The sequence below is a fragment of the Carassius gibelio genome, chromosome B22 (assembly GCF_023724105.1).
Source record: "Carassius gibelio isolate Cgi1373 ecotype wild population from Czech Republic chromosome B22, carGib1.2-hapl.c, whole genome shotgun sequence".
Taxonomy (NCBI): Eukaryota; Metazoa; Chordata; class Actinopteri; order Cypriniformes; family Cyprinidae; genus Carassius; species Carassius gibelio.
The window spans coordinates 52,749,543-52,776,790 of NC_068417.1; the positions used below are offsets into that span (position 1 = coordinate 52,749,543).

Genomic DNA, 27,248 nt, shown 5'->3' on the forward strand with positions numbered 1-27,248 from the left:
TGCATACTGGCGTAACAAGACCGAGAAGGTCCTTTAACACAAAAGCTAAATCTCTTTGTTAATTCGACAACACAATCGCGGCCAGTGCAAAGGTGCAAGCCTAGAGGAGGGACGGCCTCTTTGCATCAAGCCGGTCATTCGCAGCTATGCTCGTCATTCTTGAAAGGCCAGGGGAATTAGCTCAAATGGTAGAGCGCTCGCTTAGCATGCGAGAGGTAGCGGGATCGATGCCCGCATTCTCCAAGTTGTCTCATTCCCTTTCACTCACACATCCCTAAATCAGTGGTTTTCAATCCTGTCCTGGAGGCATCCCTGCCCTGCACATTTTGCATTTCCCCTCATCTAACACACCAGTTTCAAATCATCAGCTCATTAATAGAGACTGCAAGACCTGATTTGGGTGTGTCTAGCACTGACGCAATGCTGCGACACTCCAACGTTAGCTTTTTTTGGGTCTCACAGCTGCCAAAAAGTATTTCAGACATGGTCCTGTGCAAATTGGTTGCAAAACATTGCCATTTTACACACAGTTCCCTAAAGCAGTGGTTTTCAAACCTGTCCTGGAGGCACCCCTGCCCTACACATTTTGAATGTTTCCCTCATCTATCACACCTGTTTCAAATCACCAACTCATTGATAGAGACCGCAAGACCTTATTTGGGTGTGTCTAATAAGGCAGACAATCAAACTGTGCAGGGCAGGGGTGCCTCCAGGACAGGTTTGAGAACCACTGCCCTAAAGAGACCGACTGGGCATTGATGCAATGCTGCCACAGTCTCTACGTTAGTTAATTTTTTTGGACTCAAAGCTGCCAAAAAGTATTTCAGACATGGTCCTGCGCAAATTGGTTGCAAAAAGTGGTCCCACCGCGATTTGAACTCGGATCACTGGATTCAGAGTGCTAACCATTACACCATGAAACCTTACCTGGAGCAGCCGTTGCTCACAGGGCCACAAAGACTGTCACCAGTGCCAAACTAGTGCTGTTTTTTTCTTTTCCTGCGGCAAGAAACCACACAGGTTCCACCGAGATTCGAACTCAGATCGCTGGATTCAAAGCCCAGAGTGCTGACCATTACACCATGGAACCGAAACTGCTTGTTTGGTGGCCAACTGGGAAACAGATAGCTCCGTGGCAGTGGGGAAGCAGTTATACAGAGAAATTGGAACCCAGTGATTTTTGGTCACTGGCCCACCTCAAAAAGAGGAAATGAGTGGGAGATTTTGCCGAAACCCAGCGCAAATCCGTGAACCAATGTTCCAAAGTGAAGTAAACTTCGACGGATTTCCCCTGCTCAGGGAGTGGGGAGCAATGAACACTGTGTAGGGACCATGTCAATCGCAAGGAGCTCACTTCTAATGAGCTGATTATCCGAATCAGGTGTGCTAACAAAGAGAGACATGCAAAATATGCAGACCTTTGGGGAGCGAGGACTGGAATGGAGAACCGCTTCCTTATTCTTTAAGTCAGTGTGAGAAAAAAGAGGTGAGAAGTTGTCTGCGTGACCCGAGTGATGCAAGGTAGTCTGCATAATACAAGAATCCGCACATGCATACTGGCGTAACAAGACCGAGAAGGTCCTTTAACACAAAAGCTAAATCTCTTTGTTAATTCGACAACACAATCGCGGCCAGTGCAAAGGTGCAAGCCTAGAGGAGGGACGACCTCTTTGCATCAAGCCGGTCATTCGCAGCTATGCTCGTCATTTTTGAAAGGCCAGGGGAATTAGCTCAAATGGTAGAGCGCTCGCTTAGCATGCGAGAGGTAGCGGGATCGATGCCCGCATTCTCCAAGTTGTCTCATTCCCTTTTACTCACACATCCCTCAATCAGTGGTTTTCAATCCTGTCCTGGAGGCATCCCTGCCCTGCACATTTTGCATTTCCCCTCATCTAACACACCAGTTTCAAATCATCAGCTCATTAATAGAGACTGCAAGACCTGAAATTGGTTGCAAAAAGTGGTCCCACCGCGATTTGAACTCGGATCACTGGATTCAGAGTGCTAACCATTACACCATGAAACCTTACCTGGAGCAGCCGTTGCTCACAGGGCCACAAAGACTGTCACCAGTGCCAAACTAGTGCTGTTTTTTTCTTTTCCTGCGGCAAGAAACCACACAGGTTCCACCGAGATTCGAACTCAGATCGCTGGATTCAAAGCCCAGAGTGCTGACCATTACACCATGGAACCGAAACTGCTTGTTTGGTGGCCAACTGGGAAACAGATAGCTCCGTGGCAGTGGGGAAGCAGTTATACAGAGAAGTTGGAACCCAGTGATTTTTGGTCACTGGCCCGCCTCAAAAAGAGGAAATGAGTGGGAGATTTTGCCGAAACCCGGGATCGAACCAGGGACCTTTAGATCTTCAGTCTAACGCTCTCCCAACTGAGCTATTTCGGCCACAACAAGCTCCTGCTTAGCAAGCAGCGATTTCAGTGAGATCACCCTACTCTTTGTCACAGGAGAAGAGCAGAGCAGAGATGAGCCCCCAGACAATAAAAACAGCTGGCCAGTACGGGGATCGAACCCGCGACCTTGGCGTTATTAGCACCACGCTCTAACCAGCTGAGCTAACCGGCCTCCCTTCGCCATCTGTCTCTACCCGATTGAATAAAAAACTGCCTCAATGTTAGTGAACGCAACGAGACAACAAAGCTTCACGTTTTATCCCGACCAAGGGCTCGTCCGGGATTTGAACCCGGGACCTCTCGCACCCAAAGCGAGAATCATACCCCTAGACCAACGAGCCTTCCTGTGCTGGGCCGAGAAAAAAGAGCTACTCCAGCATCAATAAAAGAAGGAACATGAACTAACGTGGAAGCAATCAAAGACCTCGAGACAGTGTTAAAGGCTAACGAACGCAAGTTGACCTCTTAACTGACCTAAAAATGTGGCTGTGTCTAACATGTAGAGGGATGTTAGGGAGGACAGCTGAAACTGTCAGATGTCACTTAGACCAGCGGTTCTCAATTCCAGTCCTCGAGCCCCCTGCTCTTCACATTTTGTATGTTTCTCGTATAGCTTCAGACATTTGTTCCATTCAAACGTAAGTGCCCTGAGAAGTGGACATCACATGACATCCCTCCGTGATTCAAGTTCAAAGCGTATGTGTACGTTCAGTTCAAAGTGACTAACACAGAGGTGTACAGAGGTATACAGAGGTATATGATGTCACACTTGTCCATGTGTGAAGACGTTGCGCAGCGCAAATCCGTGAACCAATGTTCCAAAGTGAAGTAAACTTCGACGGATTTCCCCTGCTCAGGGAGTGGGGAGCAATGAACACTGTGTAGGGACCATGTCAATCGCAAGGAGCTCACTTCTAATGAGCTGATTATCCGAATCAGGTGTGCTAACAAAGAGAGACATGCAAAATATGCAGACCTTTGGGGAGCGAGGACTGGAATGGAGAACCGCTTCCTTATTCTTTAAGTCAGTGTGAGAAAAAAGAGGTGAGAAGTTGTCTGCGTGACCCGAGTGATGCAAGGTAGTCTGCATAATACAAGAATCCGCACATGCATACTGGCGTAACAAGACCGAGAAGGTCCTTTAACACAAAAGCTAAATCTCTTTGTTAATTCGACAACACAATCGCGGCCAGTGCAAAGGTGCAAGCCTAGAGGAGGGACGGCCTCTTTGCATCAAGCCGGTCATTCGCAGCTATGCTCGTCATTCTTGAAAGGCCAGGGGAATTAGCTCAAATAGTAGAGCGCTCTCTTAGCATGCGAGAGGTAGCGGGATCGATGCCCGCATTCTCCAAGTTGGCTCATGCCCTTTTACTCACACATCCCTAAATCAGTGGTTTTCAATCCTGTCCTGGAGGCATCCCTGCCCTGCACATTTTGCATTTCCCCTCATCTAACACACCAGTTTCAAATCATCAGCTCATTAATAGAGACTGCAAGACCTGATTTGGGTGTGTCTAGCACTGACGCAATGCTGCGACACTCCCACGTTAGCTTTTTTTGGGTCTCACAGCTGCCAAAAAGTATTTCAGACATGGTCCTGTGCAAATTGGTTGCAAAACATTGCCATTTTACACACAGTTCCCTAAAGCAGTGGTTTTCAAACCTGTCCTGGAGGCACCCCTGCCCTACACATTTTGAATGTTTCCCTCATCTATCACACCTGTTTCAAATCATCAACTCATTGATAGAGACCGCAAGACCTTATTTGGGTGTGTCTAATAAGGCAGACAATCAAACTGTGCAGGGCAGGGGTGCCTCCAGGACAGGTTTGAGAACCACTGCCCTAAAGAGACCGACTGGGCATTGATGCAATGCTGCCACAGTCTCTACGTTAGTTAATTTTTTTGGACTCAAAGCTGCCAAAAAGTATTTCAGACATGGTCCTGCGCAAATTGGTTGCAAAAAGTGGTCCCACCGCGATTTGAACTCGGATCACTGGATTCAGAGTGCTAACCATTACACCATGAAACCTTACCTGGAGCAGCCGTTGCTCACAGGGCCACAAAGACTGTCACCAGTGCCAAACTAGTGCTGTTTTTTTCTTTTCCTGCGGCAAGAAAGCACACAGGTTCCACCGAGATTCGGACTCAGATCGCTGGATTCAAAGCCCAGAGTGCTGACCATTACACCATGGAACCGAAACTGCTTGTTTGGTGGCCAACTGGGAAACAGATAGCTCCGTGGCAGTGGGGAAGCAGTTATACAGAGAAGTTGGAACCCAGTGATTTTTGGTCACTGGCCCGCCTCAAAAAGAGGAAATGAGTGGGAGATTTTGCCGAAACCCGGGATCGAACCAGGGACCTTTAGATCTTCAGTCTAACGCTCTCCCAACTGAGCTATTTCGGCCACAACAAGCTCCTGCTTAGCAAGCAGGGATTTCAGTGAGATCACCCTACTCTTTGTCACAGGAGAAGAGCAGAGCAGAGATGAGCCCCCAGACAATAAAAACAGCTGGCCAGTACGGGGATCGAACCCGCGACCTTGGCGTTATTAGCACCACGCTCTAACCAGCTGAGCTAACCGGCCTCCCCTCGCCATCTGTCTCTACCCGATTGAATAAAACACTGCCTCAATGTTAGTGAACGCAACGAGACAACAAAGCTTCACGTTTTATCCCGACCAAGGGCTCGTCCGGGATTTGAACCCGGGACCTCTCGCACCCAAAGCGAGAATCATACCCCTAGACCAACGAGCCTTCCTGTGCTGGGCCGAGAAAAAAGAGCTACTGCAGCATCAATAAAAGAAGGAACATGAACTAACGTGGAAGCAATCAAAGACCTCGAGACAGTGTTAAAGGCTAACGAACGCAAGTTGACCTCTTAACTGACCTAAAAATGTGGCTGTGTCTAACATGTAGAGGGATGTTAGGGAGGACAGCTGAAACTGTCAGATGTCACTTAGACCAGCGGTTCTCAATTCCAGTCCTCGAGCCCCCTGCTCTTCACATTTTGTATGTTTCTCGTATAGCTTCAGACATTTGTTCCATTCAAACGTAAGTGCCCTGAGAAGTGGACATCACATGACATCCCTCCGTGATTCAAGTTCAAAGCGTATGTGTACGTTCAGTTCAAAGTGACTAACACAGAGGTGTACAGAGGTATACAGAGGTATATGATGTCACACTTGTCCATGTGTGAAGACGTTGCGCAGCGCAAATCCGTGAACCAATGTTCCAAAGTGAAGTAAACTTCGACGGATTTCCCCTGCTCAGGGAGTGGGGAGCAATGAACACTGTGTAGGGACCATGTCAATCGCAAGGAGCTCACTTCTAATGAGCTGATTATCCGAATCAGGTGTGCTAACAAAGAGAGACATGCAAAATATGCAGACCTTTGGGGAGCGAGGACTGGAATGGAGAACCGCTTCCTTATTCTTTAAGTCAGTGTGAGAAAAAAGAGGTGAGAAGTTGTCTGCGTGACCCGAGTGATGCAAGGTAGTCTGCATAATACAAGAATTCGCACATGCATACTGGCGTAACAAGACCGAGAAGGTCCTTTAACACAAAAGCTAAATCACTTTGTTAATTCGACAACACAATCGCGGCCAGTGCAAAGGTGCAAGCCTAGAGGAGGGACGGCCTCTTTGCATCAAGCCGGTCATTCACAGCTATGCTCGTCATTCTTGAAAGGCCAGGGGAATTAGCTCAAATGGTAGAGCGCTCGCTTAGCATGCGAGAGGTAGCGGGATCGATGCCCGCATTCTCCAAGTTGGCTCATGCCCTTTTACTCACACATCCCTAAATCAGGGGTTTTCAATCCTGTCCTGGAGGCATCCCTGCCCTGCACATTTTGCATTTCCCCTCATCTAACACACCAGTTTCAAATCATCAGCTCATTAATAGAGACTGCAAGACCTGATTTGGGTGTGTCTAGCACTGACGCAATGCTGCGACACTCCCACGTTAGCTTTTTTTGGGTCTCACAGCTGCCAAAAAGTATTTCAGACATGGTCCTGTGCAAATTGGTTGCAAAACATTGCCATTTTACACACAGTTCCCTAAAGCAGTGGTTTTCAAACCTGTCCTGGAGGCACCCCTGCCCTACACATTTTGAATGTTTCCCTCATCTATCACACCTGTTTCAAATCATCAACTCATTGATAGAGACCGCAAGACCTTATTTGGGTGTGTCTAATAAGGCAGACAATCAAACTGTGCAGGGCAGGGGTGCCTCCAGGACAGGTTTGAGAACCACTGCCCTAAAGAGACCGACTGGGCATTGATGCAATGCTGCCACAGTCTCTACGTTAGTTAATTTTTTTGGACTCAAAGCTGCCAAAAAGTATTTCAGACATGGTCCTGCGCAAATTGGTTGCAAAAAGTGGTCCCACCGCGATTTGAACTCGGATCACTGGATTCAGAGTGCTAACCATTACACCATGAAACCTTACCCGGAGCAGCCGTTGCTCACAGGGCCACAAAGACTGTCACCAGTGCCAAACTAGTGCTGTTTTTTTCTTTTCCTGCGGCAAGAAACCACACAGGTTCCACCGAGATTCGAACTCAGATCGCTGGATTCAAAGCCCAGAGTGCTGACCATTACACCATGGAACCGAAACTGCTTGTTTGGTGGCCAACTGGGAAACAGATAGCTCCGTGGCAGTGGGGAAGCAGTTATACAGAGAGGTTGGAACCCAGTGATTTTTGGTCACTGGCCCGCCTCAAAAAGAGGAAATGAGTGGGAGATTTTGCCGAAACCCGGGATCGAACCAGGGACCTTTAGATCTTCAGTCTAACGCTCTCCCAACTGAGCTATTTCGGCCACAACAAGCTCCTGCTTAGCAAGCAGGGATTTCAGTGAGATCACCCTACTCTTTGTCACAGGAGAAGAGCAGAGCAGAGATGAGCCCCCAGACAATAAAAACAGCTGGCCAGTACGGGGATCGAACCCGCGACCTTGGCGTTATTAGCACCACGCTCTAACCAGCTGAGCTAACCGGCCTCCCTTCGCCATCTGTCTCTACCCGATTGAATAAATCACTGCCTCAATGTTAGTGAACGCAACGAGACAACAAAGCTTCACGTTTTATCCCGACCAAGGGCTCGTCCGGGATTTGAACCCGGGACCTCTCGCACCCAAAGCGAGAATCATACCCCTAGACCAACGAGCCTTCCTGTGCTGGGCCGAGAAAAAAGAGCTACTCCAGCATCAATAAAAGAAGGAACATGAACTAACGTGGAAGCAATCAAAGACCTCGAGACAGTGTTAAAGGCTAACGAACGCAAGTTGGCCTCTTAACTGACCTAAAAATGTGGCTGTGTCTAACATGTAGAGGGATGTTAGGGAGGACAGCTGAAACTGTCAGATGTCACTTAGACCAGCGGTTCTCAATTCCAGTCCTCGAGCCCCCTGCTCTTCACATTTTGTATGTTTCTCGTATAGCTTCAGACATTTGTTCCATTCAAACGTAAGTGCCCTGAGAAGTGGACATCACATGACATCCGTCCGTGATTCAAGTTCAAAGCGTATGTGTACGTTCAGTTCAAAGTGACTAACACAGAGGTGTACAGAGGTATACAGAGGTATATGATGTCACACTTGTCCATGTGTGAAGACGTTGCGCAGCGCAAATCCGTGAACCAATGTTCCAAAGTGAAGTAAACTTCGACGGATTTCCCCTGCTCAGGGAGTGGGGAGCAATGAACACTGTGTAGGGACCATGTCAATCGCAAGGAGCTCACTTCTAATGAGCTGATTATCCGAATCAGGTGTGCTAACAAAGAGAGACATGCAAAATATGCAGACCTTTGGGGAGCGAGGACTGGAATGGAGAACCGCTTCCTTATTCTTTAAGTCAGTGTGAGAAAAAAGAGGTGAGAAGTTGTCTGCGTGACCCGAGTGATGCAAGGTAGTCTGCATAATACAAGAATCCGCACATGCATACTGGCGTAACAAGACCGAGAAGGTCCTTTAACACAAAAGCTAAATCTCTTTGTTAATTCGACAACACAATCGCGGCCAGTGCAAAGGTGCAAGCCTAGAGGAGGGACGGCCTCTTTGCATCAAGCCGGTCATTCGCAGCTATGCTCGTCATTCTTGAAAGGCCAGGGGAATTAGCTCAAATGGTAGAGCGCTCGCTTAGCATGCGAGAGGTAGCGGGATCGATGCCCGCATTCTCCAAGTTGTCTCATTCCCTTTCACTCACACATCCCTAAATCAGTGGTTTTCAATCCTGTCCTGGAGGCATCCCTGCCCTGCACATTTTGCATTTCCCCTCATCTAACACACCAGTTTCAAATCATCAGCTCATTAATAGAGACTGCAAGACCTGATTTGGGTGTGTCTAGCACTGACGCAATGCTGCGACACTCCAACGTTAGCTTTTTTTGGGTCTCACAGCTGCCAAAAAGTATTTCAGACATGGTCCTGTGCAAATTGGTTGCAAAACATTGCCATTTTACACACAGTTCCCTAAAGCAGTGGTTTTCAAACCTGTCCTGGAGGCACCCCTGCCCTACACATTTTGAATGTTTCCCTCATCTATCACACCTGTTTCAAATCACCAACTCATTGATAGAGACCGCAAGACCTTATTTGGGTGTGTCTAATAAGGCAGACAATCAAACTGTGCAGGGCAGGGGTGCCTCCAGGACAGGTTTGAGAACCACTGCCCTAAAGAGACCGACTGGGCATTGATGCAATGCTGCCACAGTCTCTACGTTAGTTAATTTTTTTGGACTCAAAGCTGCCAAAAAGTATTTCAGACATGGTCCTGCGCAAATTGGTTGCAAAAAGTGGTCCCACCGCGATTTGAACTCGGATCACTGGATTCAGAGTGCTAACCATTACACCATGAAACCTTACCTGGAGCAGCCGTTGCTCACAGGGCCACAAAGACTGTCACCAGTGCCAAACTAGTGCTGTTTTTTTCTTTTCCTGCGGCAAGAAACCACACAGGTTCCACCGAGATTCGAACTCAGATCGCTGGATTCAAAGCCCAGAGTGCTGACCATTACACCATGGAACCGAAACTGCTTGTTTGGTGGCCAACTGGGAAACAGATAGCTCCGTGGCAGTGGGGAAGCAGTTATACAGAGAAATTGGAACCCAGTGATTTTTGGTCACTGGCCCACCTCAAAAAGAGGAAATGAGTGGGAGATTTTGCCGAAACCCAGCGCAAATCCGTGAACCAATGTTCCAAAGTGAAGTAAACTTCGACGGATTTCCCCTGCTCAGGGAGTGGGGAGCAATGAACACTGTGTAGGGACCATGTCAATCGCAAGGAGCTCACTTCTAATGAGCTGATTATCCGAATCAGGTGTGCTAACAAAGAGAGACATGCAAAATATGCAGACCTTTGGGGAGCGAGGACTGGAATGGAGAACCGCTTCCTTATTCTTTAAGTCAGTGTGAGAAAAAAGAGGTGAGAAGTTGTCTGCGTGACCCGAGTGATGCAAGGTAGTCTGCATAATACAAGAATCCGCACATGCATACTGGCGTAACAAGACCGAGAAGGTCCTTTAACACAAAAGCTAAATCTCTTTGTTAATTCGACAACACAATCGCGGCCAGTGCAAAGGTGCAAGCCTAGAGGAGGGACGACCTCTTTGCATCAAGCCGGTCATTCGCAGCTATGCTCGTCATTTTTGAAAGGCCAGGGGAATTAGCTCAAATGGTAGAGCGCTCGCTTAGCATGCGAGAGGTAGCGGGATCGATGCCCGCATTCTCCAAGTTGTCTCATTCCCTTTTACTCACACATCCCTCAATCAGTGGTTTTCAATCCTGTCCTGGAGGCATCCCTGCCCTGCACATTTTGCATTTCCCCTCATCTAACACACCAGTTTCAAATCATCAGCTCATTAATAGAGACTGCAAGACCTGAAATTGGTTGCAAAAAGTGGTCCCACCGCGATTTGAACTCGGATCACTGGATTCAGAGTGCTAACCATTACACCATGAAACCTTACCTGGAGCAGCCGTTGCTCACAGGGCCACAAAGACTGTCACCAGTGCCAAACTAGTGCTGTTTTTTTCTTTTCCTGCGGCAAGAAACCACACAGGTTCCACCGAGATTCGAACTCAGATCGCTGGATTCAAAGCCCAGAGTGCTGACCATTACACCATGGAACCGAAACTGCTTGTTTGGTGGCCAACTGGGAAACAGATAGCTCCGTGGCAGTGGGGAAGCAGTTATACAGAGAAGTTGGAACCCAGTGATTTTTGGTCACTGGCCCGCCTCAAAAAGAGGAAATGAGTGGGAGATTTTGCCGAAACCCGGGATCGAACCAGGGACCTTTAGATCTTCAGTCTAACGCTCTCCCAACTGAGCTATTTCGGCCACAACAAGCTCCTGCTTAGCAAGCAGCGATTTCAGTGAGATCACCCTACTCTTTGTCACAGGAGAAGAGCAGAGCAGAGATGAGCCCCCAGACAATAAAAACAGCTGGCCAGTACGGGGATCGAACCCGCGACCTTGGCGTTATTAGCACCACGCTCTAACCAGCTGAGCTAACCGGCCTCCCTTCGCCATCTGTCTCTACCCGATTGAATAAAAAACTGCCTCAATGTTAGTGAACGCAACGAGACAACAAAGCTTCACGTTTTATCCCGACCAAGGGCTCGTCCGGGATTTGAACCCGGGACCTCTCGCACCCAAAGCGAGAATCATACCCCTAGACCAACGAGCCTTCCTGTGCTGGGCCGAGAAAAAAGAGCTACTCCAGCATCAATAAAAGAAGGAACATGAACTAACGTGGAAGCAATCAAAGACCTCGAGACAGTGTTAAAGGCTAACGAACGCAAGTTGACCTCTTAACTGACCTAAAAATGTGGCTGTGTCTAACATGTAGAGGGATGTTAGGGAGGACAGCTGAAACTGTCAGATGTCACTTAGACCAGCGGTTCTCAATTCCAGTCCTCGAGCCCCCTGCTCTTCACATTTTGTATGTTTCTCGTATAGCTTCAGACATTTGTTCCATTCAAACGTAAGTGCCCTGAGAAGTGGACATCACATGACATCCCTCCGTGATTCAAGTTCAAAGCGTATGTGTACGTTCAGTTCAAAGTGACTAACACAGAGGTGTACAGAGGTATACAGAGGTATATGATGTCACACTTGTCCATGTGTGAAGACGTTGCGCAGCGCAAATCCGTGAACCAATGTTCCAAAGTGAAGTAAACTTCGACGGATTTCCCCTGCTCAGGGAGTGGGGAGCAATGAACACTGTGTAGGGACCATGTCAATCGCAAGGAGCTCACTTCTAATGAGCTGATTATCCGAATCAGGTGTGCTAACAAAGAGAGACATGCAAAATATGCAGACCTTTGGGGAGCGAGGACTGGAATGGAGAACCGCTTCCTTATTCTTTAAGTCAGTGTGAGAAAAAAGAGGTGAGAAGTTGTCTGCGTGACCCGAGTGATGCAAGGTAGTCTGCATAATACAAGAATCCGCACATGCATACTGGCGTAACAAGACCGAGAAGGTCCTTTAACACAAAAGCTAAATCTCTTTGTTAATTCGACAACACAATCGCGGCCAGTGCAAAGGTGCAAGCCTAGAGGAGGGACGGCCTCTTTGCATCAAGCCGGTCATTCGCAGCTATGCTCGTCATTCTTGAAAGGCCAGGGGAATTAGCTCAAATGGTAGAGTGCTCGCTTAGCATGCGAGAGGTAGCGGGATCGATGCCCGCATTCTCCAAGTTGTCTCATTCCCTTTTACTCACACATCCCTAAATCAGTGGTTTTCAATCCTGTCCTGGAGGCATCCCTGCCCTGCACATTTTGCATTTCCCCTAATCTAACACACCAGTTTCAAATCATCAGCTCATTAATAGAGACTGCAAGACCTGATTTGGGTGTGTCTAGCACTGACGCAATGCTGCGACACTCCAACGTTAGCTTTTTTTGGGTCTCACAGCTGCCAAAAAGTATTTCAGACATGGTCCTGTGCAAATTGGTTGCAAAACATTGCCATTTTACACACAGTTCCCTAAAGCAGTGGTTTTCAAACCTGTCCTGGAGGCACCCCTGCCCTACACATTTTGAATGTTTCCCTCATCTATCACACCTGTTTCAAATCATCAACTCATTGATAGAGACCGCAAGACCTTATTTGGGTGTGTCTAATAAGGCAGACAATCAAACTGTGCAGGGCAGGGGTGCCTCCAGGACAGGTTTGAGAACCACTGCCCTAAAGAGACCGACTGGGCATTGATGCAATGCTGCCACAGTCTCTACGTTAGTTAATTTTTTTGGACTCAAAGCTGCCAAAAAGTATTTCAGACATGGTCCTGCGCAAATTGGTTGCAAAAAGTGGTCCCACCGCGATTTGAACTCGGATCACTGGATTCAGAGTGCTAACCATTACACCATGAAACCTTACCTGGAGCAGCCGTTGCTCACAGGGCCACAAAGACTGTCACCAGTGCCAAACTAGTGCTGTTTTTTTCTTTTCCTGCGGCAAGAAACCACACAGGTTCCACCGAGATTCGAACTCAGATCGCAGACAATAAAAACAGCTGGCCAGTACGGGGATCGAACCCGCGACCTTGGCGTTATTAGCACCACGCTCTAACCAGCTGAGCTAACCGGCCTCCCCTCGCCATCTGTCTCTACCCGATTGAATAAAACACTGCCTCAATGTTAGTGAACGCAACGAGACAACAAAGCTTCACGTTTTATCCCGACCAAGGGCTCGTCCGGGATTTGAACCCGGGACCTCTCGCACCCAAAGCGAGAATCATACCCCTAGACCAACGAGCCTTCCTGTGCTGGGCCGAGAAAAAAGAGCTACTGCAGCATCAATAAAAGAAGGAACATGAACTAACGTGGAAGCAATCAAAGACCTCGAGACAGTGTTAAAGGCTAACGAACGCAAGTTGACCTCTTAACTGACCTAAAAATGTGGCTGTGTCTAACATGTAGAGGGATGTTAGGGAGGACAGCTGAAACTGTCAGATGTCACTTAGACCAGCGGTTCTCAATTCCAGTCCTCGAGCCCCCTGCTCTTCACATTTTGTATGTTTCTCGTATAGCTTCAGACATTTGTTCCATTCAAACGTAAGTGCCCTGAGAAGTGGACATCACATGACATCCCTCCGTGATTCAAGTTCAAAGCGTATGTGTACGTTCAGTTCAAAGTGACTAACACAGAGGTGTACAGAGGTATATGATGTCACACTTGTCCATGTGTGAAGACGTTGCGCAGCGCAAATCCGTGAACCAATGTTCCAAAGTGAAGTAAACTTCGACGGATTTCCCCTGCTCAGGGAGTGGGGAGCAATGAACACTGTGTAGGGACCATGTCAATCGCAAGGAGCTCACTTCTAATGAGCTGATTATCCGAATCAGGTGTGCTAACAAAGAGAGACATGCAAAATATGCAGACCTTTGGGGAGCGAGGACTGGAATGGAGAACCGCTTCCTTATTCTTTAAGTCAGTGTGAGAAAAAAGAGGTGAGAAGTTGTCTGCGTGACCCGAGTGATGCAAGGTAGTCTGCATAATACAAGAATCCGCACATGCATACTGGCGTAACAAGACCGAGAAGGTCCTTTAACACAAAAGCTAAATCTCTTTGTTAATTCGACAACACAATCGCGGCCAGTGCAAAGGTGCAAGCCTAGAGGAGGGACGGCCTCTTTGCATCAAGCCGGTCATTCGCAGCTATGCTCGTCATTCTTGAAAGGCCAGGGGAATTAGCTCAAATGGTAGAGCGCTCGCTTAGCATGCGAGCGGTAGCGGGATCGATGCCCGCATTCTCCAAGTTGTCTCATTCCCTTTTACTCACACATCCCTAAATCAGTGGTTTTCAATCCTGTCCTGGAGGCATCCCTGCCCTGCACATTTTGCATTTCCCCTCATCTAACACACCAGTTTCAAATCATCAGCTCATTAATAGAGACTGCAAGACCTGATTTGGGTGTGTCTAGCACTGACGCAATGCTGCGACACTCCAACGTTAGCTTTTTTTGGGTCTCACAGCTGCCAAAAAGTATTTCAGACATGGTCCTGTGCAAATTGGTTGCAAAACATTGCCATTTTACACACAGTTCCCTAAAGCAGTGGTTTTCAAACCTGTCCTGGAGGCACCCCTGCCCTACACATTTTGAATGTTTCCCTCATCTATCACACCTGTTTCAAATCATCAACTCATTGATAGAGACCGCAAGACCTTATTTGGGTGTGTCTAATAAGGCAGACAATCAAACTGTGCAGGGCAGGGGTGCCTCCAGGACAGGTTTGAGAACCACTGCCCTAAAGAGACCGACTGGGCATTGATGCAATGCTGCCACAGTCTCTACGTTAGTTAATTTTTTTGGACTCAAAGCTGCCAAAAAGTATTTCAGACATGGTCCTGCGCAAATTGGTTGCAAAAAGTGGTCCCACCGCGATTTGAACTCGGATCACTGGATTCAGAGTGCTAACCATTACACCATGAAACCTTACCTGGAGCAGCCGTTGCTCACAGGGCCACAAAGACTGTCACCAGTGCCAAACTAGTGCTGTTTTTTTCTTTTCCTGCGGCAAGAAACCACACAGGTTCCACCGAGATTCGAACTCAGATCGCTGGATTCAAAGCCCAGAGTGCTGACCATTACACCATGGAACCGAAACTGCTTGTTTGGTGGCCAACTGGGAAACAGATAGCTCCGTGGCAGTGGGGAAGCAGTTATACAGAGAAGTTGGAACCCAGTGATTTTTGGTCACTGGCCCGCCTCAAAAAGAGGAAATGAGTGGGAGATTTTGCCGAAACCCGGGATCGAACCAGGGACCTTTAGATCTTCAGTCTAACGCTCTCCCAACTGAGCTATTTCGGCCACAACAAGCTCCTGCTTAGCAAGCAGGGATTTCAGTGAGATCACCCTACTCTTTGTCACAGGAGAAGAGCAGAGCAGAGATGAGCCCCCAGACAATAAAAACAGCTGGCCAGTACGGGGATCGAACCCGCGACCTTGGCGTTATTAGCACCACGCTCTAACCAGCTGAGCTAACCGGCCTCCCTTCGCCATCTGTCTCTACCCGATTGAATAAAAAACTGCCTCAATGTTAGTGAACGCAACGAGACAACAAATCTTCACGTTTTATCCCGACCAAGGGCTCGTCCGGGATTTGAACCCGGGACCTCTCGCACCCAAAGCGAGAATCATACCCCTAGACCAACGAGCCTTCCTGTGCTGCGCCGAGAAAAAAGAGCTACTCCAGCATCAATAAAAGAAGGAACATGAACTAACGTGGAAGCAATCAAAGACCTCGAGACAGTGTTAAAGGCTAACGAACGCAAGTTGGCCTCTTAACTGACCTAAAAATGTGGCTGTGTCTAACATGTAGAGGGATGTTAGGGAGGACAGCTGAAACTGTCAGATGTCACTTAGACCAGCGGTTCTCAATTCCAGTCCTCGAGCCCCCTGCTCTTCACATTTTGTATGTTTCTCGTATAGCTTCAGACATTTGTTCCATTCAAACGTAAGTGCCCTGAGAAGTGGACATCACATGACATCCGTCCGTGATTCAAGTTCAAAGCGTATGTGTACGTTCAGTTCAAAGTGACTAACACAGAGGTGTACAGAGGTATACAGAGGTATATGATGTCACACTTGTCCATGTGTGAAGACGTTGCGCAGCGCAAATCCGTGAACCAATGTTCCAAAGTGAAGTAAACTTCGACGGATTTCCCCTGCTCAGGGAGTGGGGAGCAATGAACACTGTGTAGGGACCATGTCAATCGCAAGGAGCTCACTTCTAATGAGCTGATTATCCGAATCAGGTGTGCTAACAAAGAGAGACATGCAAAATATGCAGACCTTTGGGGAGCGAGGACTGGAATGGAGAACCGCTTCCTTATTCTTTAAGTCAGTGTGAGAAAAAAGAGGTGAGAAGTTGTCTGCGTGACCCGAGTGATGCAAGGTAGTCTGCATAATACAAGAATCCGCACATGCATACTGGCGTAACAAGACCGAGAAGGTCCTTTAACACAAAAGCTAAATCTCTTTGTTAATTCGACAACACAATCGCGGCCAGTGCAAAGGTGCAAGCCTAGAGGAGGGACGGCCTCTTTGCATCAAGCCGGTCATTCGCAGCTATGCTCGTCATTCTTGAAAGGCCATGGGAATTAGCTCAAATGGTAGAGCGCTCGCTTAGCATGCGAGAGGTAGCGGGATCGATGCCCGCATTCTCCAAGTTGTCTCATTCCCTTTCACTCACACATCCCTAAATCAGTGGTTTTCAATCCTGTCCTGGAGGCATCCCTGCCCTGCACATTTTGCATTTCCCCTCATCTAACACACCAGTTTCAAATCATCAGCTCATTAATAGAGACTGCAAGACCTGATTTGGGTGTGTCTAGCACTGACGCAATGCTGCGACACTCCAACGTTAGCTTTTTTTGGGTCTCACAGCTGCCAAAAAGTATTTCAGACATGGTCCTGTGCAAATTGGTTGCAAAACATTGCCATTTTACACACAGTTCCCTAAAGCAGTGGTTTTCAAACCTGTCCTGGAGGCACCCCTGCCCTACACATTTTGAATGTTTCCCTCATCTATCACACCTGTTTCAAATCACCAACTCATTGATAGAGACCGCAAGACCTTATTTGGGTGTGTCTAATAAGGCAGACAATCAAACTGTGCAGGGCAGGGGTGCCTCCAGGACAGGTTTGAGAACCACTGCCCTAAAGAGACCGACTGGGCATTGATGCAATGCTGCCACAGTCTCTACGTTAGTTAATTTTTTTGGACTCAAAGCTGCCAAAAAGTATTTCAGACATGGTCCTGCGCAAATTGGTTGCAAAAAGTGGTCCCACCGCGATTTGAACTCGGATCACTGGATTCAGAGTGCCAACCATTACACCATGAAACCTTACCTGGAGCAGCCGTTGCTCACAGGGCCACAAAGACTGTCACCAGTGCCAAACTAGTGCTGTTTTTTTCTTTTCCTGCGGCAAGAAACCACACAGGTTCCACCGAGATTCGAACTCAGATCGCTGGATTCAAAGCCCAGAGTGCTGACCATTACACCATGGAACCGAAACTGCTTGTTTGGTGGCCAACTGGGAAACAGATAGCTCCGTGGCAGTGGGGAAGCAGTTATACAGAGAAGTTGGAACCCAGTGATTTTTGGTCACTGGCCCACCTCAAAAAGAGGAAATGAGTGGGAGATTTTGCCGAAACCCGGGATCGAACCAGGGACCTTTAGATCTTCAGTCTAACGCTCTCCCAACTGAGCTATTTCGGCCACAACAAGCTCCTGCTTAGCAAGCAGGGATTTCAGTGAGATCACCCTACTCTTTGTCACAGGAGAAGAGCAGAGCAGAGATGAGCCCCCAGACAATAAAAACAGCTGGCCAGTACGGGGATCGAACCCGCGACCTTGGCGTTATTAGCACCACGCTCTAACCAGCTGAGCTAACCGGCCTCCCTTCGCCATCTGTCTCTACCCGATTGAATAAAAAACTGCCTCAATGTTAGTGAACGCAACGAGACAACAAAGCTTCACGTTTTATCCGACCAAGGGCTCGTCCGGGATTTGAACTCGGGACCTCTCGCACCCAAAGCGAGAATCATACCCCTAGACCAACGAGCCTTCCTGTGCTGGGCCGAGAAAAAAGAGCTACTCCAGCATCAATAAAAGAAGGAACATGAACTAACGTGGAAGCAATCAAAGACCTCGAGACAGTGTTAAAGGCTAACGAACGCAAGTTGGCCTCTTAACTGACCTAAAAATGTGGCTGTGTCTAACATGTAGAGGGATGTTAGGGAGGACAGCTGAAACTGTCAGATGTCACTTAGACCAGCGGTTCTCAATTCCAGTCCTCGAGCCCCCTGCTCTTCACATTTTGTATGTTTCTCGTATAGCTTCAGACATTTGTTCCATTCAAACGTAAGTGCCCTGAGAAGTGGACATCACATGACATCCCTCCGTGATTCAAGTTCAAAGCGTATGTGTACGTTCAGTTCAAAGTGACTAACACAGAGGTGTACAGAGGTATATGATGTCACACTTGTCCATGTGTGAAGACGTTGCGCAGCGCAAATCCGTGAACCAATGTTCCAAAGTGAAGTAAACTTCGACAGATTTCCCCTGCTCAGGGAGTGGGGAGCAATGAACACTGTGTAGGGACCATGTCAATCGCAAGGAGCTCACTTCTAATGAGCTGATTATCCGAATCAGGTGTGCTAACAAAGAGAGACATGCAAAATATGCAGACCTTTGGGGAGCGAGGACTGGAATGGAGAACCGCTTCCTTATTCTTTAAGTCAGTGTGAGAAAAAAGAGGTGAGAAGTTGTCTGCGTGACCCGAGTGATGCAAGGTAGTCTGCATAATACAAGAATCCGCACATGCATATTGGCGTAACAAGACCGAGAAGGTCCTTTAACACAAAAGCTAAATCTCTTTGTTAATTCGACAACACAATCGCGGCCAGTGCAAAGGTGCAAGCCTAGAGGAGGGACGGCCTCTTTGCATCAAGCCGGTCATTCGCAGCTATGCTCGTCATTCTTGAAAGGCCAGGGGAATTAGCTCAAATGGTAGAGCGCTCGCTTAGCATGCGAGAGGTAGCGGGATCGATGCCCGCATTCTCCAAGTTGGCTCATGCCCTTTTACTCACACATCCCTAAATCAGTGGTTTTCAATCCTGTCCTGGAGGCATCCCTGCCCTGCACATTTTGCATTTCCCCTCATCTAACACACCAGTTTCAAATCATCAGCTCATTAATAGAGACTGCAAGACCTGATTTGGGTGTGTCTAGCACTGACGCAATGCTGCGACACTCCAACGTTAGCTTTTTTTGGGTCTCACAGCTGCCAAAAAGTATTTCAGACATGGTCCTGTGCAAATTGGTTGCAAAACATTGCCATTTTACACACAGTTCCCTAAAGCAGTGGTTTTCAAACCTGTCCTGGAGGCACCCCTGCCCTACACATTTTGAATGTTTCCCTCATCTATCACACCTGTTTCAAATCATCAACTCATTGATAGAGACCGCAAGACCTTATTTGGGTGTGTCTAATAAGGCAGACAATCAAACTGTGCAGGGCAGGGGTGCCTCCAGGACAGGTTTGAGAACCACTGCCCTAAAGAGACCGACTGGGCATTGATGCAATGCTGCCACAGTCTCTACGTTAGTTAATTTTTTTGGACTCAAAGCTGCCAAAAAGTATTTCAGACATGGTCCTGCGCAAATTGGTTGCAAAAAGTGGTCCCACCGCGATTTGAACTCGGATCACTGGATTCAGAGTGCTAACCATTACACCATGAAACCTTACCTGGAGCAGCCGTTGCTCACAGGGCCACAAAGACTGTCACCAGTGCCAAACTAGTGCTGTTTTTTCTTTTCCTGCGGCAAGAAACCACACAGGTTCCACCGAGATTCGAACTCAGATCGCTGGATTCAAAGCCCAGAGTGCTGACCATGGAACCGAAACTGCTTGTTTGGTGGCCAACTGGGAAACAGATAGCTCCGTGGCAGTGGGGAAGCAGTTATACAGAGAAGTTGGAACCCAGTGATTTTTGGTCACTGGCCCGCCTCAAAAAGAGGAAATGAGTGGGAGATTTTGCCGAAACCCGGGATCGAACCAGGGACCTTTAGATCTTCAGTCTAAAGCTCTCCCAACTGAGCTATTTCGGCCACAACAAGCTCCTGCTTAGCAAACAGGGATTTCAGTGAGATCACCCTACTCTTTGTCACAGGAGAAGAGCAGAGCAGAGATGAGCCCCCAGACAATAAAAACAGCTGGCCAGTACGGGGATCGAACCCGCGACCTTGGCGTTATTAGCACCACGCTCTAACCAGCTGAGCTAACCGGCCTCCCTTCGCCATCTGTCTCTACCCGATTGAATAAAACACTGCCTCAATGTTAGTGAACGCAACGAGACAACAAAGCTTCACGTTTTATCCCGACCAAGGGCTCGTCCGGGATTTGAACCCGGGACCTCTCGCACCCAAAGCGAGAATCATACCCCTAGACCAACGAGCCTTCCTGTGCTGGGCCGAGAAAAAAGAGCTACTGCAGCATCAATAAAAGAAGGAACATGAACTAACGTGGAAGCAATCAAAGACCTCGAGACAGTGTTAAAGGCTAACGAACGCAAGTTGGCCTCTTAACTGACCAAAAAATGTGGCTGTGTCTAACATGTAGAGGGATGTTAGGGAGGACAGCTGAAACTGTCAGATGTCACTTAGACCAGCGGTTCTCAATTCCAGTCCTCGAGCCCCCTGCTCTTCACATTTTGTATGTTTCTCGTATAGCTTCAGACATTTGTTCCATTCAAACGTAAGTGCCTGGAGAAGTGGACATCACATGACATCCCTCCGTGATTCAAGTTCAAAGCGTATGTGTACGTTCAGTTCAAAGTGACTAACACAGAGGTGTACAGAGGTATACAGAGGTATATGATGTCACACTTGTCCATGTATGAAGACGTTGCGCAGCGCAAATCCGTGAACCAATGTTCCAAAGTGAAGTAAACTTCGACGGATTTCCCCTGCTCAGGGAGTGGGGAGCAATGAACACTGTGTAGGGACCATGTCAATCGCAAGGAGCTCACTTCTAATGAGCTGATTATCCGAATCAGGTGTGCTAACAAAGAGAGACATGCAAAATATGCAGACCTTTGGGGAGCGAGGACTGGAATGGAGAACCGCTTCCTTATTCTTTAAGTCAGTGTGAGAAAAAAGAGGTGAGAAGTTGTCTGCGTGACCCGAGTGATGCAAGGTAGTCTGCATAATACAAGAATCCGCACATGCATACTGGCGTAACAAGACCGAGAAGGTCCTTTAACACAAAAGCTAAATCTCTTTGTTAATTCGACAACACAATCGCGGCCAGTGCAAAGGTGCAAGCCTAGAGGAGGGACGGCCTCTTTGCATCAAGCCGGTCATTCGCAGCTATGCTCGTCATTCTTGAAAGGCCAGGGGAATTAGCTCAAATGGTAGAGCGCTCGCTTAGCATGCGAGAGGTAGTGGGATCGATGCCCGCATTCTCCAAGTTGGCTCATGCCCTTTTACTCACACATCCCTAAATCAGGGGTTTTCAATCCTGTCCTGGAGGCATCCCTGCCCTACACATTTTGAATGTTTCCCTCATCTATCACACCTGTTTCAAATCATCAACTCATTGATAGAGACCGCAAGACCTTATTTGGGTGTGTCTAATAAGGCAGACAATCAAACTGTGCAGGGCAGGGGTGCCTCCAGGACAGGTTTGAGAACCACTGCCCTAAAGAGACCGACTGGGCATTGATGCAATGCTGCCACAGTCTCTACGTTAGTTAATTTTTTTGGACTCAAAGCTGCCAAAAAGTATTTCAGACATGGTCCTGCGCAAATTGGTTGCAAAAAGTGGTCCCACCGCGATTTGAACTCGGATCACTGGATTCAGAGTGCTAACCATTACACCATGAAACCTTACCCGGAGCAGCCGTTGCTCACAGGGCCACAAAGACTGTCACCAATGCCAAACTAGTGCTGTTTTTTTCTTTTCCTGCGGCAAGAAACCACACAGGTTCCACCGAGATTCGAACTCAGATCGCTGGATTCAAAGCCCAGAGTGCTGACCATTACACCATGGAACCGAAACTGCTTGTTTGGTGGCCAACTGGGAAACAGATAGCTCCGTGGCAGTGGGGAAGCAGTTATACAGAGAGGTTGGAACCCAGTGATTTTTGGTCACTGGCCCGCCTCAAAAAGAGGAAATGAGTGGGAGATTTTGCCGAAACCCGGGATCGAACCAGGGACCTTTAGATCTTCAGTCTAACGCTCTCCCAACTGAGCTATTTCGGCCACAACAAGCTCCTGCTTAGCAAGCAGGGATTTCAGTGAGATCACCCTACTCTTTGTCACAGGAGAAGAGCAGAGCAGAGATGAGCCCCCAGACAATAAAAACAGCTGGCCAGTACGGGGATCGAACCCGCGACCTTGGCGTTATTAGCACCACGCTCTAACCAGCTGAGCTAATATTATAGCCGATTGAATAAAACACTGCCTCAATGTTAGTGAACGCAACGAGACAACAAAGCTTCACGTTTTATCCCGACCAAGGGCTCGTCCAGGATTTGAACCCGGGACCTCTCGCACCCAAAGCGAGAATCATACCCCTAGACCAACGAGCCTTCCTGTGCTGGGCCGAGAAAAAAGAGCTACTGCAGCATCAATAAAAGAAGGAACATGAACTAACGTGGAAGCAATCAAAGACCTCGAGACAGTGTTAAAGGCTAACGAACGCAAGTTGGCCTCTTAACTGACCAAAAAATGTGGCTGTGTCTAACATGTAGAGGGATGTTAGGGAGGACAGCTGAAACTGTCAGATGTCACTTAGACCAGCGGTTCTCAATTCCAGTCCTCGAGCCCCCTGCTCTTCACATTTTGTATGTTTCTCGTATAGCTTCAGACATTTGTTCCATTCAAACGTAAGTGCCCTGAGAAGTGGACATCACATGACATCCCTCCGTGATTCAAGTTCAAAGCGTATGTGTACGTTCAGTTCAAAGTGACTAACACAGAGGTGTACAGAGGTATACAGAGGTATATGATGTCACACTTGTCCATGTATGAAGACGTTGCGCAGCGCAAATCCGTGAACCAATGTTCCAAAGTGAAGTAAACTTCGACGGATTTCCCCTGCTCAGGGAGTGGGGAGCAATGAACACTGTGTAGGGACCATGTCAATCACAAGGAGCTCACTTCTAATGAGCTGATTATCCGAATCAGGTGTGCTAACAAAGAGAGACATGCAAAATATGCAGACCTTTGGGGAGCGAGGACTGGAATGGAGAACCGCTTCCTTATTCTTTAAGTCAGTGTGAGAAAAAAAGAGGTGAGAAGTTGTCTGCGTGACCCGAGTGATGCAAGGTAGTCTGCATAATACAAGAATCCGCACATGCATACTGGCGTAACAAGACCGAGAAGGTCCTTTAACACAAAAGCTAAATCTCTTTGTTAATTCGACAACACAATCGCGGCCAGTGCAAAGGTGCAAGCCTAGAGGAGGGACGGCCTCTTTGCATCAAGCCGGTCATTCGCAGCTATGCTCGTCATTCTTGAAAGGCCAGGGGAATTAGCTCAAATGGTAGAGCGCTCGCTTAGCATGCGAGAGGTAGCGGGATCGATGCCCGCATTCTCCAAGTTGGCTCATGCCCTTTTACTCACACATCCCTAAATCAGGGGTTTTCAATCCTGTCCTGGAGGCATCCCTGCCCTGCACATTTTGCATTTCCCCTCATCTAACACACCAGTTTCAAATCATCAGCTCATTAATAGAGACTGCAAGACCTGATTTGGGTGTGTCTAGCACTGACGCAATGCTGCGACACTCCCACGTTAGCTTTTTTTGGGTCTCACAGCTGCCAAAAAGTATTTCAGACATGGTCCTGTGCAAATTGGTTGCAAAACATTGCCATTTTACACACAGTTCCCTAAAGCAGTGGTTTTCAAACCTGTCCTGGAGGCACCCCTGCCCTACACATTTTGAATGTTTCCCTCATCTATCACACCTGTTTCAAATCATCAACTCATTGATAGAGACCGCAAGACCTTATTTGGGTGTGTCTAATAAGGCAGACAATCAAACTGTGCAGGGCAGGGGTGCCTCCAGGACAGGTTTGAGAACCACTGCCCTAAAGAGACCGACTGGGCATCGATGCAATGCTGCCACAGTCTCTACGTTAGTTAATTTTTTTGGACTCAAAGCTGCCAAAAAGTATTTCAGACATGGTCCTGCGCAAATTGGTTGCAAAAAGTGGTCCCACCGCGATTTGAACTCGGATCACTGGATTCAGAGTGCTAACCATTACACCATGAAACCTTACCTGGAGCAGCCGTTGCTCACAGGGCCACAAAGACTGTCACCAGTGCCAAACTAGTGCTGTTTTTTCTTTTCCTGCGGCAAGAAACCACACAGGTTCCACCGAGATTCGAACTCAGATCGCTGGATTCAAAGCCCAGAGTGCTGACCATTACACCATGGAACCGAAACTGCTTGTTTGGTGGCCAACTGGGAAACAGATAGCTCCGTGGCAGTGGGGAAGCAGTTATACAGAGAAGTTGGAACCCAGTGATTTTTGGTCACTGGCCCGCCTCAAAAAGAGGAAATGAGTGGGAGATTTTGCCGAAACCCGGGATCGAACCAGGGACCTTTAGATCTTCAGTCTAAAGCTCTCCCAACTGAGCTATTTCGGCCACAACAAGCTCCTGCTTAGCAAACAGGGATTTCAGTGAGATCACCCTACTCTTTGTCACAGGAGAAGAGCAGAGCAGAGATGAGCCCCCAGACAATAAAAACAGCTGGCCAGTACGGGGATCGAACCCGCGACCTTGGCGTTATTAGCACCACGCTCTAACCAGCTGAGCTAACCGGCCTCCCTTCGCCATCTGTCTCTACCCGATTGAATAAAACACTGCCTCAATGTTAGTGAACGCAACGAGACAACAAAGCTTCACGTTTTATCCCGACCAAGGGCTCGTCCGGGATTTGAACCCGGGACCGCTCGCACCCAAAGCGAGAATCATACCCCTAGACCAACGAGCCTTCCTGTGCTGGGCCGAGAAAAAAGAGCTACTGCAGCATCAATAAAAGAAGGAACATGAACTAACGTGGAAGCAATCAAAGACCTCGAGACAGTGTTAAAGGCTAACGAACGCAAGTTGGCCTCTTAACTGACCAAAAAATGTGGCTGTGTCTAACATGTAGAGGGATGTTAGGGAGGACAGCTGAAACTGTCAGATGTCACTTAGACCAGCGGTTCTCAATTCCAGTCCTCGAGCCCCCTGCTCTTCACATTTTGTATGTTTCTCGTATAGCTTCAGACATTTGTTCCATTCAAACGTAAGTGCCCTGAGAAGTGGACATCACATGACATCCCTCCGTGATTCAAGTTCAAAGCGTATGTGTACGTTCAGTTCAAAGTGACTAACACAGAGGTGTACAGAGGTATACAGAGGTATATGATGTCACACTTGTCCATGTGTGAAGACGTTGCGCAGCGCAAATCCGTGAACCAATGTTCCAAAGTGAAGTAAACTTCGACGGATTTCCCCTGCTCAGGGAGTGGGGAGCAATGAACACTGTGTAGGGACCATGTCAATCGCAAGGAGCTCACTTCTAATGAGCTGATTATCCGAATCAGGTGTGCTAACAAAGAGAGACATGGATCCTGTCCTGGAGGCATCCCTGCCCTGCACATTTTGCATTTCCCCTCATCTAACACACCAGTTTCAAATCATCAGCTCATTAATAGAGACTGCAAGACCTGATTTGGGTGTGTCTAGCACTGACGCAATGCTGCGACACTCCCACGTTAGCTTTTTTTGGGTCTCACAGCTGCCAAAAAGTATTTCAGACATGGTCCTGTGCAAATTGGTTGCAAAACATTGCCATTTTACACACAGTTCCCTAAAGCAGTGGTTTTCAAACCTGTCCTGGAGGCACCCCTGCCCTACACATTTTGAATGTTTCCCTCATCTATCACACCTGTTTCAAATCATCAACTCATTGATAGAGACCGCAAGACCTTATTTGGGTGTGTCTAATAAGGCAGACAATCAAACTGTGCAGGGCAGGGGTGCCTCCAGGACAGGTTTGAGAACCACTGCCCTAAAGAGACCGACTGGGCATTGATGCAATGCTGCCACAGTCTCTACGTTAGTTAATTTTTTTGGACTCAAAGCTGCCAAAAAGTATTTCAGACATGGTCCTGCGCAAATTGGTTGCAAAAAGTGGTCCCACCGCGATTTGAACTCGGATCACTGGATTCAGAGTGCTAACCATTACACCATGAAACCTTACCCGGAGCAGCCGTTGCTCACAGGGCCACAAAGACTGTCACCAGTGCCAAACTAGTGCTGTTTTTTTCTTTTCCTGCGGCAAGAAACCACACAGGTTCCACCGAGATTCGAACTCAGATCGCTGGATTCAAAGCCCAGAGTGCTGACCATTACACCATGGAACCGAAACTGCTCGTTTGGTGGCCATCTGTCTCTACCCGATTGAATAAAACACTGCCTCAATTTTAGTGAACGCAACGAGACAACAAAGCTTCACGTTTTATCCCGACCAAGGGCTCGTCCGGGATTTGAACCCGGGACCTCTCGCACCCAAAGCGAGAATCATACCCCTAGACCAACGAGCCTTCCTGTGCTGGGCCGAGAAAAAAGAGCTACTGCAGCATCAATAAAAGAAGGAACATGAACTAACGTGGAAGCAATCAAAGACCTCGAGACAGTGTTAAAGGCTAACGAACGCAAGTTGGCCTCTTAACTGACCAAAAAATGTGGCTGTGTCTAACATGTAGAGGGATGTTAGGGAGGACAGCTGAAACTGTCAGATGTCACTTAGACCAGCGGTTCTCAATTCCAGTCCTCGAGCCCCCTGCTCTTCACATTTTGTATGTTTCTCGTATAGCTTCAGACATTTGTTCCATTCAAACGTAAGTGCCCTGAGAAGTGGACATCACATGACATCCCTCCGTGATTCAAGTTCAAAGCGTATGTGTACGTTCAGTTCAAAGTGACTAACACAGAGGTGTACAGAGGTATACAGAGGTATATGATGTCACACTTGTCCATGTGTGAAGACGTTGCGCAGCGCAAATCCGTGAACCAATGTTCCAAAGTGAAGTAAACTTCGACGGATTTCCCCTGCTCAGGGAGTGGGGAGCAATGAACACTGTGTAGGGACCATGTCAATCGCAAGGAGCTCACTTCTAATGAGCTGATTATCCGAATCAGGTGTGCTAACAAAGAGAGACATGCAAAATATGCAGACCTTTGGGGAGCGAGGACTGGAATGGAGAACCGCTTCCTTATTCTTTAAGTCAGTGTGAGAAAAAAGAGGTGAGAAGTTGTCTGC

At 47.9% G+C, this 27,248-nt stretch overlaps 51 non-coding genes across 51 annotated transcripts; 10 read left to right on the forward strand and 41 right to left on the reverse strand.

The window, feature by feature from the left end:
• Positions 1–170: 170 nt before the first annotated feature.
• Positions 171–243, forward strand: trnaa-agc (transfer RNA alanine (anticodon AGC)). The gene has a single exon. It is a non-coding gene; the product is annotated as a tRNA-Ala (tRNA).
• A 775-nt stretch (positions 244–1,018) lies between these two features.
• On the reverse strand, positions 1,019–1,090 carry trnaq-uug (transfer RNA glutamine (anticodon UUG)). Its single transcript has one exon. It is a non-coding gene; the product is annotated as a tRNA-Gln (tRNA).
• A 630-nt stretch (positions 1,091–1,720) lies between these two features.
• trnaa-agc (transfer RNA alanine (anticodon AGC)) lies at positions 1,721–1,793 on the forward strand. Its single transcript has one exon. It is a non-coding gene; the product is annotated as a tRNA-Ala (tRNA).
• A 328-nt stretch (positions 1,794–2,121) lies between these two features.
• trnaq-uug (transfer RNA glutamine (anticodon UUG)) lies at positions 2,122–2,193 on the reverse strand. Its single transcript has one exon. It is a non-coding gene; the product is annotated as a tRNA-Gln (tRNA).
• A 135-nt stretch (positions 2,194–2,328) lies between these two features.
• On the reverse strand, positions 2,329–2,401 carry trnaf-gaa (transfer RNA phenylalanine (anticodon GAA)). Its single transcript has one exon. It is a non-coding gene; the product is annotated as a tRNA-Phe (tRNA).
• A 106-nt stretch (positions 2,402–2,507) lies between these two features.
• trnai-aau (transfer RNA isoleucine (anticodon AAU)) lies at positions 2,508–2,581 on the reverse strand. The gene has a single exon. It is a non-coding gene; the product is annotated as a tRNA-Ile (tRNA).
• Positions 2,582–2,678: 97 nt separating this feature from the next.
• Positions 2,679–2,750, reverse strand: trnap-ugg (transfer RNA proline (anticodon UGG)). Its single transcript has one exon. It is a non-coding gene; the product is annotated as a tRNA-Pro (tRNA).
• Positions 2,751–4,535: 1,785 nt separating this feature from the next.
• Positions 4,536–4,607, reverse strand: trnaq-uug (transfer RNA glutamine (anticodon UUG)). Its single transcript has one exon. It is a non-coding gene; the product is annotated as a tRNA-Gln (tRNA).
• Positions 4,608–4,742: 135 nt separating this feature from the next.
• Positions 4,743–4,815, reverse strand: trnaf-gaa (transfer RNA phenylalanine (anticodon GAA)). Its single transcript has one exon. It is a non-coding gene; the product is annotated as a tRNA-Phe (tRNA).
• A 106-nt stretch (positions 4,816–4,921) lies between these two features.
• On the reverse strand, positions 4,922–4,995 carry trnai-aau (transfer RNA isoleucine (anticodon AAU)). Its single transcript has one exon. It is a non-coding gene; the product is annotated as a tRNA-Ile (tRNA).
• A 97-nt stretch (positions 4,996–5,092) lies between these two features.
• trnap-ugg (transfer RNA proline (anticodon UGG)) lies at positions 5,093–5,164 on the reverse strand. Its single transcript has one exon. It is a non-coding gene; the product is annotated as a tRNA-Pro (tRNA).
• A 937-nt stretch (positions 5,165–6,101) lies between these two features.
• Positions 6,102–6,174, forward strand: trnaa-agc (transfer RNA alanine (anticodon AGC)). The gene has a single exon. It is a non-coding gene; the product is annotated as a tRNA-Ala (tRNA).
• Positions 6,175–6,949: 775 nt separating this feature from the next.
• trnaq-uug (transfer RNA glutamine (anticodon UUG)) lies at positions 6,950–7,021 on the reverse strand. Its single transcript has one exon. It is a non-coding gene; the product is annotated as a tRNA-Gln (tRNA).
• A 135-nt stretch (positions 7,022–7,156) lies between these two features.
• trnaf-gaa (transfer RNA phenylalanine (anticodon GAA)) lies at positions 7,157–7,229 on the reverse strand. The gene has a single exon. It is a non-coding gene; the product is annotated as a tRNA-Phe (tRNA).
• A 106-nt stretch (positions 7,230–7,335) lies between these two features.
• Positions 7,336–7,409, reverse strand: trnai-aau (transfer RNA isoleucine (anticodon AAU)). The gene has a single exon. It is a non-coding gene; the product is annotated as a tRNA-Ile (tRNA).
• A 97-nt stretch (positions 7,410–7,506) lies between these two features.
• trnap-ugg (transfer RNA proline (anticodon UGG)) lies at positions 7,507–7,578 on the reverse strand. Its single transcript has one exon. It is a non-coding gene; the product is annotated as a tRNA-Pro (tRNA).
• A 937-nt stretch (positions 7,579–8,515) lies between these two features.
• trnaa-agc (transfer RNA alanine (anticodon AGC)) lies at positions 8,516–8,588 on the forward strand. The gene has a single exon. It is a non-coding gene; the product is annotated as a tRNA-Ala (tRNA).
• A 775-nt stretch (positions 8,589–9,363) lies between these two features.
• Positions 9,364–9,435, reverse strand: trnaq-uug (transfer RNA glutamine (anticodon UUG)). Its single transcript has one exon. It is a non-coding gene; the product is annotated as a tRNA-Gln (tRNA).
• Positions 9,436–10,065: 630 nt separating this feature from the next.
• trnaa-agc (transfer RNA alanine (anticodon AGC)) lies at positions 10,066–10,138 on the forward strand. The gene has a single exon. It is a non-coding gene; the product is annotated as a tRNA-Ala (tRNA).
• Positions 10,139–10,466: 328 nt separating this feature from the next.
• trnaq-uug (transfer RNA glutamine (anticodon UUG)) lies at positions 10,467–10,538 on the reverse strand. Its single transcript has one exon. It is a non-coding gene; the product is annotated as a tRNA-Gln (tRNA).
• A 135-nt stretch (positions 10,539–10,673) lies between these two features.
• trnaf-gaa (transfer RNA phenylalanine (anticodon GAA)) lies at positions 10,674–10,746 on the reverse strand. The gene has a single exon. It is a non-coding gene; the product is annotated as a tRNA-Phe (tRNA).
• A 106-nt stretch (positions 10,747–10,852) lies between these two features.
• trnai-aau (transfer RNA isoleucine (anticodon AAU)) lies at positions 10,853–10,926 on the reverse strand. Its single transcript has one exon. It is a non-coding gene; the product is annotated as a tRNA-Ile (tRNA).
• Positions 10,927–11,023: 97 nt separating this feature from the next.
• trnap-ugg (transfer RNA proline (anticodon UGG)) lies at positions 11,024–11,095 on the reverse strand. The gene has a single exon. It is a non-coding gene; the product is annotated as a tRNA-Pro (tRNA).
• A 937-nt stretch (positions 11,096–12,032) lies between these two features.
• On the forward strand, positions 12,033–12,105 carry trnaa-agc (transfer RNA alanine (anticodon AGC)). The gene has a single exon. It is a non-coding gene; the product is annotated as a tRNA-Ala (tRNA).
• Positions 12,106–12,926: 821 nt separating this feature from the next.
• trnai-aau (transfer RNA isoleucine (anticodon AAU)) lies at positions 12,927–13,000 on the reverse strand. The gene has a single exon. It is a non-coding gene; the product is annotated as a tRNA-Ile (tRNA).
• Positions 13,001–13,097: 97 nt separating this feature from the next.
• trnap-ugg (transfer RNA proline (anticodon UGG)) lies at positions 13,098–13,169 on the reverse strand. Its single transcript has one exon. It is a non-coding gene; the product is annotated as a tRNA-Pro (tRNA).
• Positions 13,170–14,096: 927 nt separating this feature from the next.
• Positions 14,097–14,169, forward strand: trnaa-agc (transfer RNA alanine (anticodon AGC)). The gene has a single exon. It is a non-coding gene; the product is annotated as a tRNA-Ala (tRNA).
• A 775-nt stretch (positions 14,170–14,944) lies between these two features.
• trnaq-uug (transfer RNA glutamine (anticodon UUG)) lies at positions 14,945–15,016 on the reverse strand. The gene has a single exon. It is a non-coding gene; the product is annotated as a tRNA-Gln (tRNA).
• A 135-nt stretch (positions 15,017–15,151) lies between these two features.
• On the reverse strand, positions 15,152–15,224 carry trnaf-gaa (transfer RNA phenylalanine (anticodon GAA)). Its single transcript has one exon. It is a non-coding gene; the product is annotated as a tRNA-Phe (tRNA).
• A 106-nt stretch (positions 15,225–15,330) lies between these two features.
• On the reverse strand, positions 15,331–15,404 carry trnai-aau (transfer RNA isoleucine (anticodon AAU)). Its single transcript has one exon. It is a non-coding gene; the product is annotated as a tRNA-Ile (tRNA).
• A 97-nt stretch (positions 15,405–15,501) lies between these two features.
• On the reverse strand, positions 15,502–15,573 carry trnap-ugg (transfer RNA proline (anticodon UGG)). Its single transcript has one exon. It is a non-coding gene; the product is annotated as a tRNA-Pro (tRNA).
• A 1,785-nt stretch (positions 15,574–17,358) lies between these two features.
• Positions 17,359–17,430, reverse strand: trnaq-uug (transfer RNA glutamine (anticodon UUG)). Its single transcript has one exon. It is a non-coding gene; the product is annotated as a tRNA-Gln (tRNA).
• A 135-nt stretch (positions 17,431–17,565) lies between these two features.
• On the reverse strand, positions 17,566–17,638 carry trnaf-gaa (transfer RNA phenylalanine (anticodon GAA)). Its single transcript has one exon. It is a non-coding gene; the product is annotated as a tRNA-Phe (tRNA).
• A 106-nt stretch (positions 17,639–17,744) lies between these two features.
• On the reverse strand, positions 17,745–17,818 carry trnai-aau (transfer RNA isoleucine (anticodon AAU)). The gene has a single exon. It is a non-coding gene; the product is annotated as a tRNA-Ile (tRNA).
• Positions 17,819–17,914: 96 nt separating this feature from the next.
• trnap-ugg (transfer RNA proline (anticodon UGG)) lies at positions 17,915–17,986 on the reverse strand. Its single transcript has one exon. It is a non-coding gene; the product is annotated as a tRNA-Pro (tRNA).
• Positions 17,987–18,913: 927 nt separating this feature from the next.
• On the forward strand, positions 18,914–18,986 carry trnaa-agc (transfer RNA alanine (anticodon AGC)). Its single transcript has one exon. It is a non-coding gene; the product is annotated as a tRNA-Ala (tRNA).
• Positions 18,987–19,959: 973 nt separating this feature from the next.
• Positions 19,960–20,032, reverse strand: trnaf-gaa (transfer RNA phenylalanine (anticodon GAA)). Its single transcript has one exon. It is a non-coding gene; the product is annotated as a tRNA-Phe (tRNA).
• A 106-nt stretch (positions 20,033–20,138) lies between these two features.
• trnai-aau (transfer RNA isoleucine (anticodon AAU)) lies at positions 20,139–20,212 on the reverse strand. Its single transcript has one exon. It is a non-coding gene; the product is annotated as a tRNA-Ile (tRNA).
• Positions 20,213–20,309: 97 nt separating this feature from the next.
• On the reverse strand, positions 20,310–20,381 carry trnap-ugg (transfer RNA proline (anticodon UGG)). Its single transcript has one exon. It is a non-coding gene; the product is annotated as a tRNA-Pro (tRNA).
• A 937-nt stretch (positions 20,382–21,318) lies between these two features.
• trnaa-agc (transfer RNA alanine (anticodon AGC)) lies at positions 21,319–21,391 on the forward strand. The gene has a single exon. It is a non-coding gene; the product is annotated as a tRNA-Ala (tRNA).
• A 515-nt stretch (positions 21,392–21,906) lies between these two features.
• On the reverse strand, positions 21,907–21,978 carry trnaq-uug (transfer RNA glutamine (anticodon UUG)). Its single transcript has one exon. It is a non-coding gene; the product is annotated as a tRNA-Gln (tRNA).
• A 135-nt stretch (positions 21,979–22,113) lies between these two features.
• trnaf-gaa (transfer RNA phenylalanine (anticodon GAA)) lies at positions 22,114–22,186 on the reverse strand. Its single transcript has one exon. It is a non-coding gene; the product is annotated as a tRNA-Phe (tRNA).
• Positions 22,187–22,292: 106 nt separating this feature from the next.
• On the reverse strand, positions 22,293–22,370 carry trnai-aau (transfer RNA isoleucine (anticodon AAU)). Its single transcript has one exon. It is a non-coding gene; the product is annotated as a tRNA-Ile (tRNA).
• A 73-nt stretch (positions 22,371–22,443) lies between these two features.
• Positions 22,444–22,515, reverse strand: trnap-ugg (transfer RNA proline (anticodon UGG)). Its single transcript has one exon. It is a non-coding gene; the product is annotated as a tRNA-Pro (tRNA).
• Positions 22,516–23,453: 938 nt separating this feature from the next.
• trnaa-agc (transfer RNA alanine (anticodon AGC)) lies at positions 23,454–23,526 on the forward strand. Its single transcript has one exon. It is a non-coding gene; the product is annotated as a tRNA-Ala (tRNA).
• A 774-nt stretch (positions 23,527–24,300) lies between these two features.
• On the reverse strand, positions 24,301–24,372 carry trnaq-uug (transfer RNA glutamine (anticodon UUG)). The gene has a single exon. It is a non-coding gene; the product is annotated as a tRNA-Gln (tRNA).
• Positions 24,373–24,507: 135 nt separating this feature from the next.
• Positions 24,508–24,580, reverse strand: trnaf-gaa (transfer RNA phenylalanine (anticodon GAA)). The gene has a single exon. It is a non-coding gene; the product is annotated as a tRNA-Phe (tRNA).
• Positions 24,581–24,686: 106 nt separating this feature from the next.
• On the reverse strand, positions 24,687–24,760 carry trnai-aau (transfer RNA isoleucine (anticodon AAU)). The gene has a single exon. It is a non-coding gene; the product is annotated as a tRNA-Ile (tRNA).
• A 97-nt stretch (positions 24,761–24,857) lies between these two features.
• Positions 24,858–24,929, reverse strand: trnap-ugg (transfer RNA proline (anticodon UGG)). Its single transcript has one exon. It is a non-coding gene; the product is annotated as a tRNA-Pro (tRNA).
• A 1,348-nt stretch (positions 24,930–26,277) lies between these two features.
• Positions 26,278–26,349, reverse strand: trnaq-uug (transfer RNA glutamine (anticodon UUG)). The gene has a single exon. It is a non-coding gene; the product is annotated as a tRNA-Gln (tRNA).
• A 108-nt stretch (positions 26,350–26,457) lies between these two features.
• Positions 26,458–26,529, reverse strand: trnap-ugg (transfer RNA proline (anticodon UGG)). The gene has a single exon. It is a non-coding gene; the product is annotated as a tRNA-Pro (tRNA).
• Between the last annotated feature and the right edge of the window lie 719 nt (positions 26,530–27,248).